At 39.7% G+C, this 22695-nt stretch overlaps 1 protein-coding gene across 1 annotated transcript in view; it reads left to right on the plus strand.

Annotated features, from left to right (window-relative positions):
- Positions 1-22695, plus strand: part of dock4 (dedicator of cytokinesis 4) — a 458861-nt gene that overhangs the window by 89268 nt on the left and 346898 nt on the right. The window lies entirely within an intron of this gene.

The raw sequence follows: 22695 nt of genomic DNA on the forward strand, positions 1-22695 counted from the left end.
GTTCTCGCAAAAAGGAGAACTAGGGTGGTCATTAGGACTTAAGTCAGGGAAGGGAAAGAGAAAGCAACAGGAAGTATGCTGATAAACGAAAAGGTTGGCATGTATGCAGGAGGGTATAAGTTCAATGCACACTATGAAAGAAACAAAAATGACGGATAACTCGATGTTGTGAATCATGGGGTTCAGAAAGCTAGAATAAAGGCACTTTAACTGAATGCTTGTAGCATTTATAAAAAGGTTGATAAGATAAGTAAGGATAGGTAAGTTTCCTGACCCTGATGGAATGTATCCCAGGGTACCAAAAGAGCTGGTGGGAGAAATAGCAGGTGGACTAGCAGTAATTCTCCAAAATTCACGGGACTCTGGGGCAGTCCGAGCAGATTGGGAAATAGCAAATGGGGAATTATAGATCAGTGAGCTTAACCTCTGTAGTGGGGAAGATGCTTGAGTCTGTTATCAGCATGGGTTCATGAAGGGCATGAAATCTTTTGGAATTCTATGAAGACATTTCAAGCAAGGTGGACAACGGGGACCTAGATGTGGTATACCTAGATTTCCAAAAGGCCTTTGACAAGGTGCCGCATATGAGGCTGCTGCAGAAGATAAGGATGCATGGTGTTGGGGTGGAGTATTAGCGTGAATAGAGGATTGGTTGACTGACAGGAAGCAAAGTGTGGGGGTAAATGAGTGCTATTCTGACTAGCAATCACTGACTAGCGGTGTGCCAGAGGGATTGGTGTTGGGACCACAATTATATATTATTTATGTAGATGATTTGGAGTAGGGGACCACATGTACATTGTCAAAATTTCCTGATGACACCAAGATGAGTGGCAGAGTGAAGTGTAGAGAGATTATCATTTGATTGGTGAAAAAGTTGAATCACTGAAGGCTGGTCTCAAGGTACAAGTAATTAGGAAGGCAATTAAGGGTTGTTAATCTATGGAGATCCTTGCCCAGGGAAGTAGTTGACACAACTTCAGTAATTGCTTTTATGGCTATGGTAGATACTCTTTTGAAAAATAAAGGAATTAAAGGATATGGTGAAAATGCGAGTAGGTGGAGCTGAGTTCACAAAAAGATCAGCCATGATCTTGGTGAGTGGCAGAGCAGGCTTGAAGGGCTGGATGGCCTACTCCCACTCCAAGTTCTTAAGTTCTCAGAGGGTACTCATTTTCTGGATTTCTTAAATCCAGTATGCTCTTGATGAGCTTTCAAAACCCTGCATCACCAGATTAACTTGGTGTGGCAGTAAATCCATTTCTCACTCCAATTTAAAATGGGAACCCAACCTCAGTTGGGTCAATATGGATTTTGTGTGCTAATTGTTGTGGTTCTGTTCGCCGAGCTGGGAATTTGTGTTGCAGATGTTTTGTCCCGTATCTAGGTGACATCCTTAGTGTTTTGGAGCCTCCTGTGAAGTGCTTCTGTGTTGTTTCCTCTGGCATTTAGAGTGATTTGTACCTGCCACTTCCAGTTGTCAGTTCCAGCTGTCCTTGGTCCGTATATTGGGTCCAGGTCAATGTGCTTATTGATTGAATCTGTGGATGAGTGCCATGCCTCTAGGAATTCCCTGGCTGTTCTGTTTGGCTTGTTCTATGATAGTAGTGTTGTCCCAGTTGAACTCATGTTGCTTGTCATCTGCGTGTGTGGCTACTAAGGTTAGCTTAGCCTTTGAAATCATTAAAAACACAAATGGAGAACACACACCGGATCATCAACGCCACATTCACAGGAATCCGATTCACGAGAGAGGAAGAAAAGGACAACCAACTGCCATTCCTAGACGTGATGGTACAGAGAACACCTAACGGAGAATTCACCACAAAGGTATACAGGAAATCCACACACACAGACCAAGTCCTGAACTACGAAAGCAACTACCCCAACACACACAAAAGACGTTGCATCAAGACACTGTTCAAAAGGGCCACAACACACTGCAGTACACCAGAATTGCAAAAAGAAGAACAGCTATGCAATGTATTCGCCAAAAACAGATACCCCTGCAATTTCATTAACAGATGCCTAAGGGAAAGACACCGGAACAAGGACATGCCGCAACCCAAAGGACAAGCCACACTACCATACGTCAAGAGCATTTCCGAACTGACAGCCAGACTACTGCGACCACTAGGACTCCTAACAGCGCACAAACCAACAGCCACTCTCAGACAACAACTCACCAGGACGAAGGACCCAATACCCAGCATGAGCAAAACCAATGTAGTGTATAAATCCCATGCAAGGACTGCACAAAACACTACATAGGACAAACAGGAAGACAGCTAACGATCCGCATCCATGAACACCAACTAGCCACAAAATGACACGACCAGCAATTCTTAGTAGCCAGACACGCAGATGACAAGCAACATGAGTTTGACTGGGACAACACTACTATTATAGGACAAGCCAAACAGAGAACAGCCAGGGAATTCCTAGAGGCATGGCACTCATCCACAGATTCAATCAATAAGCACATCGACCTAGACCCAATGTACCGGCCACTGCAGAGGACAGCTGGAACTGACAACCGGAAGCGGCAGAGACAAATCACTATAAATGCTGGAGGAAACATCACAGAAACACTTCACAGGAGGCTCCCAAGCACTGAGGATGTCACCGAGACAGGGGACAAAACGTCTGCAACACAAATTCCCAGCTCGGCGAACAGAACCACAACAATTAGCATACAAAATCTATACTGATCCAACTGAGGTTGGGTTCCCATTTTAAATTGGAGTGTGAAATGGATTTACTGCCACACCAAGTTAATCTGGTGATGCAGGGTTTTGAAAGCTCATCAAGAGCATGCTGGATTTAAGAGTTAGTGATGAAAATGGACAGCCTACTTAGGAGTCTGTAATATTCTACAAAGCAAGTGTAAAATATTTTCACATCTTCAAATGTCATTATTATTGTTTCATAGTGCAAATATGTATTAGTGCAGTGATTGGTCATTGGCATCTGATCATTAAAAGTAAACTGACCCTTACATTTACCAGCCTTGTACTTTTGTTCTCGTGTGTTTTAGTAGTTTTCCAAAGGCAAGAGTACTGTAATGCAGGATAAAGTTGGAAATTTCACAACACCAGGTTATAGTCCAACAGGTTTATTTGGAAGCACTAGCTTTTGGAGTGTTGCTCCTTCACCAGGTGGTTATGGAATATAAGATCGTAAGACACAAAATTTATAGCAAATGTTTACAGGGTGATGCAACTCAAATGATATATTGAAAAAGATCTGGATTGTTTCGGTCTCTTATTTTTTTGAATGACCGTGTTGGTTTCAGTTCTTTCATATGTAAATCCCTTAACTTTTGAAAAGAAAATTACGTTCTCGAGTGAACTTTAACAATAGGTGCCATGTCAGCTCAGATAATGTATTGAAGGTGTGAGGTTAAAGTTTGTCTTGTCTGAGCCCTAATGTTGGACAGATTTTATTTCTAAAAAAGGGATTTATAGAATCTTACATGGATTCATGCAGTTTTTGAGCAAAATTAAATGTAATTCTGCAAATACAAATTCATCTCACCTAACTTACCCATAGGTGTATATGAGAGGGATGTGAGTGTCTGTGAGTGTAAAGGGGTATTAGTCTGTGAGAGGGTGCTTGTGTGGGAGTGTGGGGGGTGTGTATGTGTGAGCATGTGAGAGAAAGTCTGTCGAGTCTGTCTAGTGCAATGGTGGTTACCTGTAATGTGACATGAACCCAAGATCCTAGTTGAAGCCCTCCCTATGGGTACCAAACTTAGCTATCAGCCTCTGCTCCACACTTTTCGCTGCTGCCTGTCCCGAAGTCTGCCTTGGAGGATGGTCACCTGAAGATCTGAGGTAGAATGTCCTGGACCGCTGAAGTGTTCTCCAGCTGAGAGGGAACACTCCTGTTTGTTGATTGTTGTGTGGTGCCCATTCATCAGTTGTCGTAGCCTCTACGCAGTCTCACCAGTGTACCGTGCCTCAAGGCATCCTTACCTGCAGTGTATGAGATAGACAATGTTGCCCGAATCACTTGAGTACTTGCGGTGTACATGGTGGTATCTGTGTCGACACTCTGACACGTCTTGCAGCGTCTTCCCTGATAGGGTTGTATGGTGTTGTCCCAAAGGTCGGGCAGTTTGCTGTGAACAATGATCTGTTTGAGGTTTAAAAATCACCGAACCTCAAGTAGATCATTGTTTGCAGCAAATTGCCCAGTTCATGCTCAAATGCAGTAAGTTCTGGACAACATCCAGGCCTGACTGACTCGTGGCAAGTAACACTCATGTCACACACGTGCTAGGTATTGACCATCTTCAATGAGAGCTGAACTAACCATTGCCCTTAACGTTCAATGGTATTACCATCACCAAATCTGAGCATCAATGTCCTCAGCATTACCATTGACCAGAAATCCAACTGCACTCACCACATATGCACCGTGCTAGAAAAGCAGCTCAGATGCCAGGAATCCTGCAATAAGAAACTCTCCTCCTGACTCCCCAATGCCTGTGCACCATCTATAAGGAACAAGTCAGGAATTAGATGGGATACATCCCACTTGCCTGGATGAGTGCAGCTCCAACAACCCTAAGAAGCTTGGCATCATCCAGGACAAAGGAGCCCATTTGATTGACATCACATCCACAAGTATCCATCCCCTCCACCGCCAACATTCAGTAGTAGCAGAGTGTAATATCTACAAGATGCACTGCAGAAATTCACCAAATATCCAGAGGTAGCTCCTTCCAAACCCATGACCACTTCCACCTGGACGGACAAGGGCAGCAGGTACCTGAGTACATCACCACTTGCAAGTTGTCTTCCAAGCCACTCACCACCCTGCCTTGGCCATATATCACCATTCGTTCATTGTCACTGGGTAATAATTGTGGAATTCTCTTGCTAAGGATGTTGTGGGTCAACGTACAGTGTGTGGACTTCAGCAAGACCATTCACCACCTTTTCAAGGGCAACTTGAGATGGGTAATAAATGCCAACTAGCCAGGGACACACGTCCCATGTTATTAGTGAAGTTGATGTATCATCAATTAATCCCATCTAAACCACGAATGATCTTTAGGGAAGGAAATCTGCCATTCTTACCTGGTCTGGCCTATATGTGACTCTTAACTGCCCTCTGGGCAATTAGAGATGAGCAATAAATGCTGGCTTAGCCAGTGATGCCCACACCCCAAGAATTAATTAAAAAACATAGATGTGAAAATCTGTCTTTAAGGTGTTGGTTCTTAATTGATGTAGATGTCACCCAAACTCTCCATCTTCTACAGTGACAGAAATCTCAGTGAAGTTTGTATTTGCATCCACCCATGCATATGCCAGTCAGTGCCAAGAAGATGCCTCAGTTCTTCAGTGCAAGCGGGTGGTGTACACATAATAGGCATGACAAAAGCATAGGATTAGTCAATCAGCTATTGCCTATTAGGAAAAATGGGAGATATGTAACGTTTTTAAATAAAACTTGCTATTTCTTAAAAATTCATTCTTCGCAAATCCATTATACTAGGCTGATGATAGAAAGGAAACAATTACTGGAGCAGTCTGTTGTCAGGCAGTGTCATGTAATAATTAGGAAGGGTACTGTCTGCCAACTCTTTGGCCCCCCCACATCTTCCATCATTACCAAAAAATGGGAACAGGACTAGGTAATTCAGTCCATTGAAACTATTGCTGGTTCAGAATGTTCTGTTGTCTCTGGCTCCATTTGGGATCATGAACCATAATTTAGAAAACTTTTGCACAGAACTAACATTGATACAATGAATCAAATTATTTGCTTTGCTGGTAACCATTTATATAAATGTATGAACCATATTACGAGGAACAGCTAATAAATATAAGTTGTTATGCTACACTTGGTTTCTTTTGTTGTGATTTGATATTTGGCTAAAAGTAGAAAGGTTTCAGTGATTAATATCCCAAGCAGCTTTAAACATGATTTTAGCTGAGCTTTGTCAATTGAATATGTTGGTAGGTGTCACAGCAACTAAAACTACCATGTGTTTAGTTACACAATTGGCAGGATCTTGAGCTTTATTACATTTTGAGACCATATTTTTCGATCATTTCAACACCAGCTTTACTGCGAAGTAGATCTTGTTTGTCCTGTGCGCTTTGGTTAGGTTTACCCTCATCTACAGTCTGCAGGATTTTTGTGTAAACAGAATAATCCAATTGCACTCCAGTGAATGAATGCAGACTGGAGTGATTCTCAGGCTGTTGTTTTGTAATTTCTTGCACGTTGTCCTCTTCAAGTGGATTTGGCTGAAATCCTTGTGTTTTTTTAAAATCACCTTCCTGTCACCCACCCACCAACACAAAGATACATTTCAGATCTCCTGTTTGTTTAAATATATTTTGCTGCGAATGTTCTATGAAGCTATTTCTTTTTTAAAAAAAATTCAAGCATCTTGAATTAAGTATTGTTTGGTAGATTGTTATGGAATACCAAGATGGGTTTGACATTATAGCGTGCATCTGCTTGTGTGCCAGAGCATTTGAATGGGGTCATGCTTTCAATGCTTTCCCTTGAAAGCTTGCACAGATCTCCAGTGCACGGCAGAAAAAAAACACGTTCTCAAGCTGCAAAATATAGAAGGCAGTTTTTTTTCATGTCCCCAAGAAGCATACAAGCCCATCACCTTAATATGTTTGGTGACTCATTTCCTGTAATCGTTTCTTTTTTTGGCTTCCAGATGGTGATTGCTTATGTTACCATAGGTAGCCTCAGAGTTTACTTGATATTTTTAACATACAAAATTGTCTTGACTTCAAATGTTGAGGACCTTTTTAAATATGAGGTCTGATTCTGGTCAGATTTGATAGTTTGATTTAAACGACATGCATTAAAGAATGCTGCAAAAATTTAACCTCTTGTTCCTTAGGGACAATAATATCTTTTGTGTTGAGAAATTAACTTGACTTATCATGAAATCCAAATAGGTACTAATTCGCAAAGGTCTGCGGCCACTGACTTAGACTGCTAAGTGCTTGCCCATGTAAACCAACACTAGATTTGATTTATAGTTTTCTCATTGCCACTCTCGCTGCCTCAATTGTGCAACTGAAATTGCCTCTTTGAGGGCAGAAGGAGAGAATATTCATGACAATGAATGTTCATTATCTGTGGACCAGTTGAATTATGGATGTACAAATGTTCGCAAATTGTCCAGGATGAAGGAATAATAGATGTCATGTATGTCAGATATAAATGGACCAAGAAGGCTGATCCAATAAGTTTGTTTCAAAAGTGCTTTTTCTTCTGGTTTTGATTTGGCAAGCTCAGACATTACTGACTGTTGTCGCATAACTGAAAGTATCACTGCTTTAAGCAAGTTAAATTTCACTTAGTTTACAAGGAAATTGTACTTACCCTATTGTGAATCCAGTGCTAAGAACAATGCTTTCTTCATCCTTGCATTTAAAGCAGCTTACCTTATTTCCCCGAGTTTTTGTGAGTTACAGGCTGTTGTATCTCCATTTCAATACAGAATCCTGAGCATTCTGGCAGGTGCTCTGATAACTGAAACAATTTCAAGACCTTTCTCACTTTAAAACGTTTCTCTTATGTAAGGAGCAATAAAAAAAAACTCATGATGGTTACATATTTGCAGGAGTGGAAGACTGGTTGGTTATCAGAAAGCAAACAGTATGCATAAATGGGTCATTCAAAAAACCCGAAAGAACTACGGATGCTGTAAATCAGAAACAAAAACAGAAGTTGCTGGAAAAGCTCAGCAAGTCTGGCAGCATCTGTGAAGAGAAATCAGAATTGACATTTTGGGTTGAATGACCCTTCCTCAGAGCAGAGTCTCTTTCAGGCTGGCAGGCTGCAACAAAATGTGCCATAAAGGATCAGTACTGGGTCCCTCAACTTTTTATAACATTATAGAATGACATGGAGCAAGGGTTGGAAGGTATGTTTGCCAAATTGCTGGTGACATAAAAGTAGATCTCAAAGTATATCTTGAAGAGGACATGAGGTTATTAAAAATATAGATACGTGAGTGGACAAAATCAAATAGAGTATAGCGTGAGAAAAGTGTAATTGTCCATTTTGGCAGACTTGTGCAAGTTGGACTGAAGGGTCTGTTTCCATGCTGTACATTTCTATGGCTCTATGACTGTATAATTGCAAAAGGTAATTATGCAGATTCAGCAAGTAATGACAGCTAATAGATGTTTCCATTTAACACAAGGGGAATTGAGCACAAAAGTTGAGTTATACTGGAACTAGTGAGACCACATGTGGAGTACTGTGTACAATATTGGTCACCTTTATTTAAGGAAGAATGCAAATTCATTGCAGAGAATTCATTGAAACTTTACTAGACTAATCCCTGGAATGGGTGAAATTTCTTATGAGGCAATGTTGAACAGGCTAAGCTTGTATTCAAAAGAGTTATGAGGTAACTTGATTGAAATGTAAAAATTCTTGAGAGGTCTTGATAGGGTCAATGTGTTTCATCTAATGGAAGATTGTAAAACCAGGAGTCAGTGTTTAAAGAAAAATAAGGGGGTCGCCCATTTTGAATAGAGAGGAGGTGATTATATTTTTCTCAGGATCGTGAGTCTCTGGAACCTTTTGCTTGAAAAGACAACACTGTAAGCAGAATGTCTGAATAATTTTAAAGCAGAGATGAGTATTATTCGTGCTAAGAAAATCATGAAAGGTTATTAGGATAGGCAGGGATGTGGATTTAAGATTACAATCATATCAGCCATGTGCTTGAGGGCCAACTTCTGCTCTGTGTATTGAATTTTCAGGCATGTTAGTCAGCAAGAAGGGAATTGAAAACAAATGAGAAAAGATGACTGAATTTCTCCTTCCAAGAATTCCCACTTTCATTTTTTTTCATTCCTGAAACAACATTCACTTTGTTTTTACACTCAATCAAAATTGAGAAGAATAAATTCCTTTTTTGGGATGATAGGACAAATCTTTGTTTGCATCCATCCTTGAATAGAGTTAATAGTGGCCTCAACAGAATAATTAACAATGCAATGCAGTGCTGTGGGGCTATTTTCTCAGTCATATAAAAAGTGCTAAGCTATTATATATCACCTTAGTGTTTCTCTTGTGCATTAAAAGTTCATGATGCTATGGCAATCTTAACTAATGAAGAATGAAGAAAGCTTTTGAGCTTAGATGTACCTTGGCTTTTTTTTTCTCCAGCTTTGTCTTTAATTGTTATACATAATTGAGAGTGCTATAAAACATTAAAACATGACACAGTATAATCCTATACATTTAAGGGTTTAGATGTTTCAATAAAAAGTAAGCATTGAGTTACCTTTGTATAAACAAAGTACAGTGAAGGACAGGGTGTAAAATAAATCTGATATAGCATCTTGGCACATCTGTGAGAAAAATCTTGAAACGTATTTGCAATTAACTGCTTTTATGTGCATTAATGCTTTAGACAGAGTGTCCGCAAGATCTCACAAGCAGCAGAAATGAATGAATCTTTATTTGAGAGAGAGACATTTTGACCAAGTTAACATGCTTTATTTTCATATTGTTTTTAAGCATTGGTGCAGGGAATTAATTGAACAGAACTTCTGTCAAAACTGCTGGACTGTCAGTCTGCTTAGGTCCTGGAATGAGTGTGCTACAAACTAGGAAAAGTTGATAGTGTTAACTGACAGCACATTTAAACTTGACACACGTTTTCTTTTTTGACATGTATTTTGCAACGTTTTCTGTGAATGACTGGCATTGTGTAACGCTTGAAGATCGTGAAACAAATATTCAAAAATGTTGAAACTAGTTATGTACCCTGGCTGTGCAAAATTTTAATGTTTAGAGTTTTTAACAATTGCTGTTATGCATATGTTAAACTGATAAACAAACACAAATTTTAATTATTTGAGGTTCTTAATGATATTGGTGGAAAGAATCTGCAAACAGATTTTTAAAAAAATTTTCCTTCTTTCACGCTGCAAGACATTGACTTCTCATTGAGGGATGAATTCATGGCTGTGGCTTTAAGGAGTACCAGCTGTAGTTGGAGGCTTTACTGGAGGTTAATTCTTAAGACATTTAGGCAGCAACATCTGATTGTGTGAAATTTCATCATATGACATTTGCAAGTATATTATATGCTCTTTGAAAGGCTGGGTCCCCTGTAGCTGAGTATGTTTGTTTTACACCAGAAACTATTTTGCAATATGCTCTGAGTACCGAGAGGCCATCAGCAGGAAGACCAAGAAGCAAATCTTGAGGTCTTTGAGGAGCGGAGCAAAATTTGGGACAATAATTTGGAGGAAATAATTAGTGGGAGGATTTAGCTTTACTCATCGGTAATGTAATTTATAAATTGCATTGGTTACTGATGCTAATACTGGTATTCATTTAGAATGTTTTGCTGATTTTCTTAATGTAACTGATGGTTATTCTCAATATTCAACTTTTTACTCGTAATAATTCCATGAATAATCACTTTGAAACAATGCCCAGCATTGTCCCGAACTTTGCAAAGTAGGAGCAAGCTCCAATTTGATGCCAGTTTGAAGAACCTGATGCCATGGCCACTGCTTTGGTCTTGGGTTCTGTGTGATGGTGCAGGACCTGAGCCTGAGTCAGAACTGGCCTGTACTTGAACTTTTAGATTTCAAATCTAAGTGGTACACTATCCATAGATTTGATGAGTGGACACTTCATTCAAGGGACACCATCCTAAACTGTTGTAAATCACTGATTGGAGTTGGATGGAGCAAAGGAGAGTTTGTTTGGAAAACTCTGGTTGAGCACAAAAGTGGTCCGTTCGTCTCCCGCACAGCTGGCACTCTAAACTGTCCTCATTTCTCAGGAAAGTCAAATCGCAAGAGGCCTACTTACAGATTTCTGTTAGGCAGAGCTTCGGGTAGCTGAGGAGGCCTTTATTCAAGCCAGTTTTGCCTACCAAAGCCCTCCGTCAACAAAGGTTAAAAGTATTCCTACAGCAAATATTTGAAAAATGACTTTACTCTTCCCCTCTCTGGTTTATCATGGGAGATATCAAAAAAGGTAGGAAAAATATGGTAAGAATGTAAATAATTCAGATTCTACGTGGAGAAAGTTTACCAATTTTCCCGTTGAGCCTTAAATGACAACGTCAGGATCTTGTCATTGAGTAGATCCTACCTCTCTTACATGCACTTTCAACTTGATGTAAAGCCCTAATTGCCTCATTTATAAATGTATTTCCAATTCTTCTCTTGTACTGAGAAATCAGACAACACAAATTCCCAACGTGTAACTCAGGATAAATTCCTAATGGCCGAAACTCGCCAAATACTTGTCCAGGCCATCACTCAACTTTTTTATAACCGTGTCCTGCATGCTCCATGGTCACAGTGCTCATTAATTCTTAGTTCATGCAAGTGGCATCGGCAAACCACCAATCTCTCAACTTTTTCGTGCTGCTTCTCTGACCAAGTTAGATATTCATTCAACAGTTTACTTTGAAACTCCAGGGCACCAGTAACTGGCATGCTTCTGTCAGGTCATTTCTCATGTTATGCAACTGCACAGGATGCTTTTTCCCTCAGAAGGACACACACGTCTTGTGGCTCTTAGCTTTGTTTCTTAGCACTCACTTATTTAGCAATTTACTCTGTATACCTCACATTGCTTTCTGAGAGCACACTGTGACTTCAACACTGAGTTCCAGACTGGCAGCCTCTGTGGCTCTCAATGCTTTCTTATCATGCACAATCTTCAGTGCTCAGTAACAGGATACCAGCATCTTTGTTTTGCATTGCTTTACAGGCAGCATGTGATGGTGGGCTGCACTGAACATAAGGTGCGCATTTTGCTGAATAGCTCCAAAATATATCAACATCACACCTGCATGTGCTTGCAGTTGTGGCAAACACTGTATGTGCTTCAAGCAAATTGTCATGTGTGAAAGTTGAAAAGGAGCAATCCCTGCTAGGGTGAAAAGGAGACTGGTCAGGTCAGAGGATTAAGACATCATTCCAATTAAGATGGTCAGTCAGGCAGACACTTGGCCCTACTAGAGATCCATGTTCTTGCAATCCAATGATTAGGCCACAGTCAAACCTGCAGGTTAAGTACATGTTTTGGAGATCACAAGTAAATTAGCCATGGTGCTGCTGCAATATGAGTCTGTACAATGGGTCATGCTTTCCTGCAGGAAGATAAAGGGAGTGAATGAATATGATGAAAATGGATACAAGAGTAGTGTATGTGATGCAGGAGCATGAGATGGTATGCTTCCAACTATCTAAAATAGTGAGTATGAAGTGCAGAAGGCAGGAAGAGTGAGTAATTGGGAGGATTGAGGTAGGTGAGAACTCAGTGGATGTGATACATGCAATGTGCTGTTTGTAGATCTCATTGTACAGATAAGGAAGGACACCACTTTGACTGGGACAACCCATCCATCCTTGGACAAGCCAAACACAGACATGCATGAGAATTTCTAGAAGCATGGCATTCCAACCAGAACTCTATCAACAAACACATTGACCTTGCCCCCATTTATCACCACCCAAGAGAAAGAACAGGAAATGACGTCACCATAGGAAATGACATCACCAACATAAGAAAACCCAAATGTAGAAAGCAGGAACCACAAACAGTGCTTCGTCCGGAGGCACAGTGAAGATGTTACCTAGTATAGTGACGAAACATCTGAAAATAAATCTTCTAACTCAGTGAGCAAACCTACATCTAGAACCTCAACTACAAATCTTCTCAAAACTTGCTATTATAGCATTTATAAGGCATCTGGATGGATGTATGAATAGGAAGGTTTCAGGGGGATAGGAGCCTAATGGTGACAAATGGGATTAAAGTTACTTAGGATATCTGGCCAGCATGGATGAGTTGGACCAAAAGGTCTGTTTCCATGCTGTACATCTCTTTGTGTCTTGATGAGAGAAGTGTGGAGAGGCAGTGTGTGTCAATGGTGATCTTGACTGCTGGATAGCAGAGATGAGATAGTGGTACTTCTTATGGACCAGGCCAGACCCCCTCAAAACACTTTTGCAGGAAGTAGCCCAGACCCTAACTTTGCTAGTAGTTTTAATCAGGTGTTAAGTGGTTATTCCAGAAGAGATGCAGCTGGCCTAACCACTTACTTTTAAAACAAATCTAATTTACTTGGAGGATTACTAAATTAAACACTAACAAGAGAACAGAATATAAAATAACTTAACCCAACAGATTATCCTAATTTAATGATGCTGTTCCAACTACTTGCAACAATCCCCATAAACACCCCATGGAAAAAAAAAGAAAAGTCAGTGTCTTACAGGGAAGATGGCAGAGCGATTCAGCATGGAACACCTTCTTCAATGTCACTGTTTTCTTTGGCAGCCTCAAAACCGACTGCTTTGTCTGAACAGCCAGCTTGCAAAAAAACCCAAACCAGAGAAAAGCTGAGCTGGGCAACTGGGCACGCCCCTTTCATTGTACAAATTTTTTTTAAACTTGAAAACCTTTGCCTGAGGCAGTATCTGTTAGCTATAATCAAATTGTTCCTAAAACTCATCCAAGCCAGACCTTGAGGTATCTCTGCCTTGTAAAACAGTTTTGAAAAGACCAAGGACAAGACAACCATGATAAAGGAGCAATGTAGTCGCATAATTAACCTCAGAGTGCAGAAAATCATTCACCTTTTTCCAGCATGGTGTACTACTTCACTTTTGAACACAGCATGGAGCTGGGCTGCCATTTCTGTACTACCTTCCTCTCCATCTTCTCCTCTGGGTCCCTGCCACAAAGTAGGGAGTGAGCTTGCCTTTGCTTTGGGCTATGTAGTGAATGTTGAGGCTCTCAGTCCATGGAATGAGAGATTATTCATCACTTGCAGAATTGGAAGTCGTATGTGACTGTAGTTTGAATATGATATTGGAATTGTGAAAATTGGAAAGTCACAGCAGTGACAGGCATTTCTGCTTCTTCAGGAATGTAATTCCCAGAGGAGAGACACCCTTGAGCCTTATTGTATAATTTAGTGAGGTGACGAGTGGAACACTGCAGAGAAAAGTCACTCCGTACCATAGTGAAGGGGAGACCGGAGCAATTCACTCAACAAAACTCTAAATGAAAATGGGAAAACTCAACCTTAATCTTTCTCTTCTAAATGTGCTATCGTTCAGCTTTTGTTTTTAAGCTGCAGTGCAAAGTCCTGGAGCATCTCTATGACTTTGGTAGCTTCAGCTAGGGAAGTTAATTGGTGGTTAAGCGAGTGTGTACATCTGACCCCTGGAGGTCATCGGCTTCCTCAGTCTGGCATGCAAGATCTTCCGGAGAAATATCCATGTCAAATGATATGATCCCAGTTACAATCCCAGTTGATAGTAATGCCAGATAATTCAGATTGAAATCTGGCCCAATACACCAAGGTTTTAGTTTGCAATTCTGTTCCTGTAGTGTTCAGTCATTGAATGTATTCATGAAATGCTTCAATAAGCTTGAAAGCTCGACTTTCAGTAAAAGAACATCAAAGTTTATTACACAAAAGAATAGAAAAAAATGTAAGGCAATTTGAAAAGATCTTATCTTAAACAGCAAATAGAAGAATTCAGCCTTCTGTCCGAAATAATATCTTTGACAGACACTCCACTCCAATGAAATATAATCCTATCCTAACTGTTTTTAATTTTTTACTTCATTGATAAAGTTATAAGCTTTTCCTTTTGAACTTTGTGTGTGTTCACCAGATGTGATTTTCTCCATCCCTCCCAGTGAAACACAGAGGCTCACCCACTGATTTTTGTCACTGAACATGAAGAGAAACCCTGGGGCTTACCCAGCCCTTCTCTTTGAACTAGTTAAAAATAATATGACCATGTCTTTTCAGCCTGAAGCGTTCCACAATCTAAACTGCCCTTGAGTCTTTTCTTTCCAAACTCAGTCTACACATGGCTTCAACTATTTGTTTATCTATTGTCCTTAAAACTCAATCGAGTAAACATCCCTTCAGTTGAACTCCTAGGTCGCTTTCCAGTAATTATATACCTTCTATCCTCACGGCTTTCTCATAGTTCCATAGTATTGCAGCTTAATTTAACTCAGATTAGTGTAGTCAGATGACAAACAGACATGCGTTCAGTCAATCTAGAGTTACCAGTCCAGAATCTTGCCCCCGTCTATGGGAATGCCTGTTCTGATAGCAGGATTGCTGAACAAGTTCAATACTGAAGTTTTGGTTTATCTTAATTTGACCACTGCAACTTCACTATACCTTTACAGTCTTTCATTTCACATTTTTTAATCCCTTTCTGATGTTCTTTTGTCATGGCATCACTGGCCCTCTCCTCCTCGACCATCTCATGAAAATTCAAATTCTTCCCTTTCCTCAAGTCCACCCAAGATCTCTCTTCACCTTCATTCCCCAATTTTCTTTAAGTCTTCCCTGTCTCCTCCTCCCCCCCGTCTGATGAGCACTGATTGGTCTTTTCTCTTTCCATCTGTTGCCACCACCAACAACCCCATCCCTTCCATCCCTAATATCCTCAAACTTTCCAAGAACATGAACTGTTCTTGCCACACTCTGGCTGTGGAGAGGGGATGTTGCCATCTGGACAAATTTTGATGAAATCCATTCAAGACTTCCAGATAGTCTGGTTGATTGTACCTCAGCCTTACCCAAAGGGTCATTATTCAGTTTATAAATCTTAACATTGCATATCAGTAGACTAGATGAAAGATCTGATGAAAGGCCCTACCCTGAAACATTGATTCTCCTGCTCCTCTGATGCTGCCTGGCCTCCTGTGGTTTTTCCAGCTCCACACTTTATCGACTCTGATTTTGCAAGATCTGCAGTCCTCACTATCTCCATATCCATAGACTATACAAATCCAAGGGGTGTTCTACCAGAGTCCAATTTTGTTATGACTTGATCACCAGACTTGTGCACTTCCAATGGTGGTCTTATTTCCTTAAGAGTGGTGGCCATAGCTGTATACCAATTAAAGATGAAGCAAGCAAAGAGTTGAACATAGTCCTCTGCCACACTATGTTAACTTAACATTTGTGACAATTGCGCAGCTCTTAATTGAGACTTTTCTCTGCAAAGCTGCTCTGTGTCTACAAAGCTGAAAAAAGAAATCCACTTCAGAATTTCCATCTCACCGAGGAGACTTCAGGCGAATCCATGTCAAACACCTCTTCCAAAATAAGTACTGGCATTTTTACAGCTGTGACAAATTAAACCTCAGCAAAACAGGAACTTCACAACATTCTAAAACAATCAAAAGGCCTTCAAATAAAACAGCCTGTGATTTTTTGGAAAAGGTTTTTTTTTAAAAATAATCCAGAATTTCAGAATCTACAGCTTCACGAAAAAACACTAGTCTGTCCTTCTTTGGACTATGCTGTCTGTATGACAAATTTAGTCAAACCCATGTATTCATTTTTTGCAAGGTTGTGTTTGTAAACACAGGCTAGCAAATGGGTTTAAAAAAATTACTTTCATGCACATTCAGTAGCTGAGATAATAACTCAGTGGAGATAAAAACCAATATGGCATAGTTACTTGCAGCTTCCCAGGATCAAATGTAGAGCACACTGGTCATTTATAGAATCAATACAATCCCTGAACACCTTGGGTTAAGATTGCTCCAAAATTGTGTTGAAAGTTCTCTTAGGTGCTGTTGTTTTCAAAAATGAGAGTGCATCCTTCAGGTTCGACCAGTCCCTGTGGCTTCATGATCTGCAGAACTTTATGAAAAGAATTGTTTTCCATGGCACAATGTTTAATTTGAGTATGTGGTACTAATGAGTAATAGCGTGACCATCAGACAGTATGAAAAATGCATCCGTCTGTGGACAGGAAACACAGTGCACTCTTGAACCTCAATTGTTATTGTTATCACTTTAAGGCTCAGATATTCTACTTGCAAGTATTTCATGAGGTTGAGGAAAATGACAGCCACTAAAAATTACTTGGACTACTTTGGGGAAAATGAAAAGAGAAATTAAGTGGATAACATGCATGCATGACCTGTTACTTTTACTACAAATGAAATTTGTAGAAAAATTTGGTTTTGCACCTTTTCTGTAAAGTCTCTTATGTCCAAGCACAAAGTAGTGGTGTATTTGTTTCAAATGAATCTCTTCATCAGTGTCTTTTCTTTGTTAAGCTACCCGCGAGCAAAGTATCGCATGGACTCTTTTTAATCTGCTTAAGATGTGCTGGATACGTAAGGATTATTATGGATGGTTATTACAGAAATTCTTTGTTTGAATGGACTACCTGTTTATTTGATTTTAGAGAATCTTCATGCAAATTACTAGATGGATAACAAGGTGAAATCTTAGATAATGGGGATAAATTCAAGCAAAAGAACTAAGATGTAAGAGTTGCGTGTCAGTAAAAAGAATGACTTGGTCAAAATAGTATCAAAGGGTAAAGAAAGGTGGGACCCTGATGAAGTCTGGACCAGAGATAGTTGGACATGGAAACTGGTAGGTGAAAACCATGAATAAATAATTCAACAACAAAATGCACAAATCTTTCATTATAGAAAGATACTTGTGCTTACTCATGAAATATAGGATTGTAGAAGTTGTTCCATTCTTTTAGGTAACAAGTTGACAACATAACACTTGGACAAAAATTAAATAATCAGCTGAATGAAACAATGGAAAATTATCCAATTTTGAAACCAGTAAAGTTTTGCCTTCCTGTGTTTCGCAGGACATTACAGGGAAGTTTCCAAATTCAGCATTTCCACAAACTGGATATCCAATGATAGCCATATAGGCAACTGCTTGTATATTTTTTAATAAAAGTAACGAGCAGTTGGCTTGATAAAAAAATTACATAAGAGAATTACCCACATCTTTAAAGTAGCCGCAAATCAAATTGAAAGTCCAGTTAATAGAATGCCATTAGCGTCACATGTTTTGAAAGATAAACGGTAAGATGGGCTGACAACTGCTTTAAAGTGTTGTCAGTAGGATTACAATTGTTTATCCAGCAGTAAATTGATGAAGGATTGTAGGGTTTGAATTCAAGGAAATCATTTCTGAAATTGGAAGAATTTTTTGTGCCTTATTGTTTCTACTTTTTTTTCTATCTCTTCTTCATGTCTGCATTAGAAATATCTGTCATCATGTTATGTCTTTTAAAGAGACTCTTACTTGTTGTGCCAATATTGGGGTATGGTTGATTGTTTTATTTATTTTAATGCTGCCTTTCTGATTTGGAGTCTGTTCCAATTCCAATGCATATTGTCTGGAGGCATTGAATTAGAGTCTGACTGCAGGCTGCATCACATTGGCCACATGTTTTTCATCTTTTTGTATCGATAAACAAGTTCTCACTTGTGCCTGAATTGCAGAGTTTTTCAGTTTTTCCCATAAGACCTGTTCCAACCACCTGATATTGTGATTCATTGAAAGCCACTTGCCCTGGAGCAAGAGGTAGGTTTTACATTTCAAGGCTGGTGATGCAGAGCCTCTTTTAGCAATGAAGAAGGTTTCTAACTTTGGATGAACAGCTTACTCTGAAATTTGTAAGATCACCAATCCAGATGGTGATTTGTTTCCTTTTAAAACATGAAATAAATAATTTATATATGCCAAGGACCACATCACCTGGCCAGACAGGAATTCACCAATAGCTCCAAACTATTCTCTTGAGGGCTGATACACATTAATGTATTTTGATGTCTAAAATCAAGGTTGGGAATTGATTTAGGTGTCCTGAGCCTGTCATTTAGCTTAAAAGTGGCGAAAGTACTTTGGCCTGATATGGAAAAACATGAGAAATAAGAGATCTGATGTAACCGGACCCCTCTCTTTTTGCTGAGCTATGTTTCTAATGGAATTTGCCATTCAGTGTGAATCCATCAGAATGTTGGAAGAAGGCCTGAAGGATAACAGTAGAGGCTGCTGCAATAATGTCCAGATGCTGGACAACAGACAATAAACAACAAGTGCAGGAGTAGGCGATTCTACCCTTCAAGCCTGCACCATCATTCAATATGATCATGGCTGATCATCCTTAATTAATATCCTGTTCCTGCCTTATCTCCATAACCCTTGATTCCATAATCCTTGAGAGCTCTACCCAACTCTTTCTGAAATGAATCCAGAGACTGGGCCTCCACTGCCCTCTGGGGCAGAGCATTCCACACAGCTACCACTCTCTGGGTGAAGAAGTTTCTCCTCATCTCTGTCCTAAATGGTCTACCCCGTATTTTTAAGCTGTGTCCTCTGGTTCAGCACTCACCCATCAGCGGAAACGAGTTTTCTGCCTCCAGAGTGTCCAATCCTTTAATAATCTTATGTCTCAATCAGATCCCCTCTCAATCTTCTGAACTCAAGGGTATACAAGCCCATTAGCTCCAGTCTTTCAGTGTAAGGTAGTCCCGCCATTCCAAGAATTGACCTTGTAAACCTACGCTGCACTCCCTTAATAGCCAGAATGTCATTCATCAAATTTGGAGACCAGAACTGCAGGTGTGGTCTTACCAGGGCTCTGTATAGCTGCAGAAAAACCTCTTGTTATGAAGGCCAGCATGCTATTAGCCTTCTTCACTACCTGCTGTACCTGCATGGTTACCTTCATTGTCTGATGTACAAGAACACCCAGACCTCTCTGTACTGCCCTTTTACTACTTAAATGGAATCAATTTAGGTAATCTGCCTTCCTGTTCTTGCCACCAAAGTGGATAACCATATAGTTATCCACATTAAACTGCATCTAACTTGTCCAGGTCACCCTGTAATCTCCAAACATCCTCATCACATTTCACCCTGCCACCCAGTTTAGTATCATCAGCAAATTTGCTAATGTTATTGCTAATACCATCTTCTATATTATTAACATATATTGTAAAATGCTGCGGTCCCAGTACTGATCCTTGCAGTACCCCACTGGTCACTGCCTGCCATTCCAAATGGAACCGTTTATCACTACTCTTTGTTTCCTATCAGCCAACCAACTTTCAATCCAAGTTGGATTGCCCCCACTACCATGTGCCCTAATTTTGCTCACTAATCTCCTATGTGGGACTTTATCAAAAGCTTTTTGAAACTCCAGGTACATTACATCTACTGGATCTCCCTTGTCCATCTTCAGAGTTACATCCTCAAAAAAATTCCAGAAGATTAGTCAAGCATGATTTCCCGTTCATAAATCCATGCTGACTCTGACCTATCCTGTTACTACTATCCAGATGTGTCGTAATTTCATCCCTTATAATTGACTCCAGCATCTTTCCCACCACTGAGATGAACTGGTTTATAATTTCTTGTTTTCTCTCTCCCTCCTTTCCTAAAAAGTGGTTCAGCATTAGCCACCCTCCAATCTGCAGGAACTGATCCCGAACCTATCGAACTCTGGAAAATAATTACCAACGCATCCACGATTTCTCAAGCCACCTCAATCAGTGCCATCAGGCCCCGGGGACTTATCAACCTTCAGACCTAACAGTATCTCCAACACCAATTCCTGGCAAATATAAATTCTCTGAAGTTCAGGTCCTTCAGCCACTGTTACCTCAGGGAGATTGCTTATGTCTTTCCCATTTCGGAATGGCAGGTAGTGAGCACAGATCTGAAGTACCAATTCAATTCGTCTGCCATTTCTTTGTTTCCCGTAATATATTCCCCTGTTTCTGTCTTCAAGGGCCCAATTTTAGTCTTAACCATTTTTTTGCCTTTCACATACCTAAAAAAACTTTTATTATCCTCCTTTATATTATTGGTCAGTTTACCTTCATACCTCATTTTTTTCTCTGCGTATTTCCTTCTTGGTAATCCTCTGTTGTTTAAAAGCTTCCCAGTCCTCTGTTTTCCCACTTATCTTTGCTATGTTATACTTTTCCTCTTTTAACTTTGTATGTTTCTAAACTTCCCTCGTCAGCCACAGCCACCCATGCTCCTCCTAGGATCTTTCTTCCTTTTTGGAATGAACTGATCCTGCAACTTCTGCGTGATATGCAGAAATATCCGCCATTGTTCTTCCACTGTCATCCCTGCTAAGGTATTGCACCATTGAACTTTGGCCAGCTCCTCCCTCATAGCTCCATAGTTCCCTTTATTCAACAGGAATATTGTCATTTCCGATTGTACCCTCTCCCTCTCAAATTGCAGATTGAAGCTTATTGGACCATTGCTTCCTTCAAATTTCACCATAGCAGCTGCATGAATTCAAATTCAATTAATAATAAATCTGGAATAAAATGCTTGTCTCATTTAATAATCAAAAATCTCCTCAATTATCATTAGAAATCATATGGTTCACTACTATTCTTCGCAAGAGGCAATCCACCATTGTTAGCTGGTTTGGCTACATTCAATGCAAACTGAGCCACATGGTTGACATTTCATTGGCATCTGAAATGAGGTAGCAAGTAACTCAGTTGTAACTGGCTCATAACTGCCCTTGAGTAGGTAGTAAGGGATGAGCAATAAGTGCCAGCAATGCTCAATTCTGAGAAATAATAAAAAAAAACGACACCAACCTTACCTTGGCTTCAGTCTCATTGACACTTGTTAATGTCGATCTATTTTGTGCTTATTTTCATTCTGTTTTGGAAGCAGCATGATAAGCCTGTCCATAACTCCAAAAGTCAGGAAAGTGCTACCATTTCTCTAATTGCTCTTTTGTCTTGAAGATCCTTGAATGTTGTATTGCTACTCACCTGTGTGCTCACATTACTCACCACATGGTATTCAGTTTTGTGAATCGAATTCCAAATTGGTTTATGGAGTTTTGATTGCCCTGCTCGAAGTACCAATATATCATCTTTAGCTACAACCTGATTCAAAATTCTTGTTTCCTCACTCGGCCTTTGATCCTTAACTCTGCAGATTACTTTATTTTCTATTTGTTATTTGCTGTTGGAAATTAAAGACTTTTCATGAAGGTATTTCGTTTCCATCATTACAGGTTGTATAATAGATTCGAAAACAACATTTATGGATCTATTTTGACTCCTTGTTGAGAGAGTTTAACAGGCACTGAATTCCATTTGGTACATTGTCTCAATGATTTTTGCACTGTGGTAAGTTATTTGGTCTCAGTTGTATGATAGCTAATATTAGCAACATTTCAATGATATCCTGTGTTCCACCTGTTCTGGCATATAAAAGTTAACTATTGATATATGCAATGACTAGGAAAAAATTAGGCATTGAGCTTGATCTCCTGATGATTGATATGTCTGAGATAATCATCATTTTGGTTGGCTGAGCCATTGAAAGAAGATGCAGACAGTTTTAAGCATCACGTACAAACATAAGCAAATTTGCAGACAGCAGTTATATTTCATGGATCGTAACATTTTATAAGCTTATGACAACATGAGTGCTTTTGTGAAATGGAACTGGCGGCTCCTCTTCTTTTTTGCCTCCTGTCTTTATGAAAAAATACTAAAATGGATCACTGCATGGTCGGGAACTGTATTTAGAAAAACTGCAAAATACTGATAAATGTGAACTCTAGGTGGACATAAGTGCCAATTTAAAGTTGCTTTCAGATTTGTACCTTTCTGAGCAGGAGTGCATTTGCCTTTTTATTGCTAAGGGGCCACTGACTTTCCTTTTCAGAAATGTTGTATGATTAGTAACAAGGTGCAATTTTGAGATGAATAATTAAAGTTATTTGTGAATTACATTTTGAAATGTTTATTTAGTTCAGAATATTTTGCAGGATTAATGTTAAACACCTGTGACTAATTGCTCTCTAGCGTTTCCACAGATGAATCCGTATTTCACAA

Source organism: Hemiscyllium ocellatum, chromosome 19, assembly GCF_020745735.1.
Source record: "Hemiscyllium ocellatum isolate sHemOce1 chromosome 19, sHemOce1.pat.X.cur, whole genome shotgun sequence".
In the NCBI taxonomy this organism is placed as follows: Eukaryota; Metazoa; Chordata; class Chondrichthyes; order Orectolobiformes; family Hemiscylliidae; genus Hemiscyllium; species Hemiscyllium ocellatum.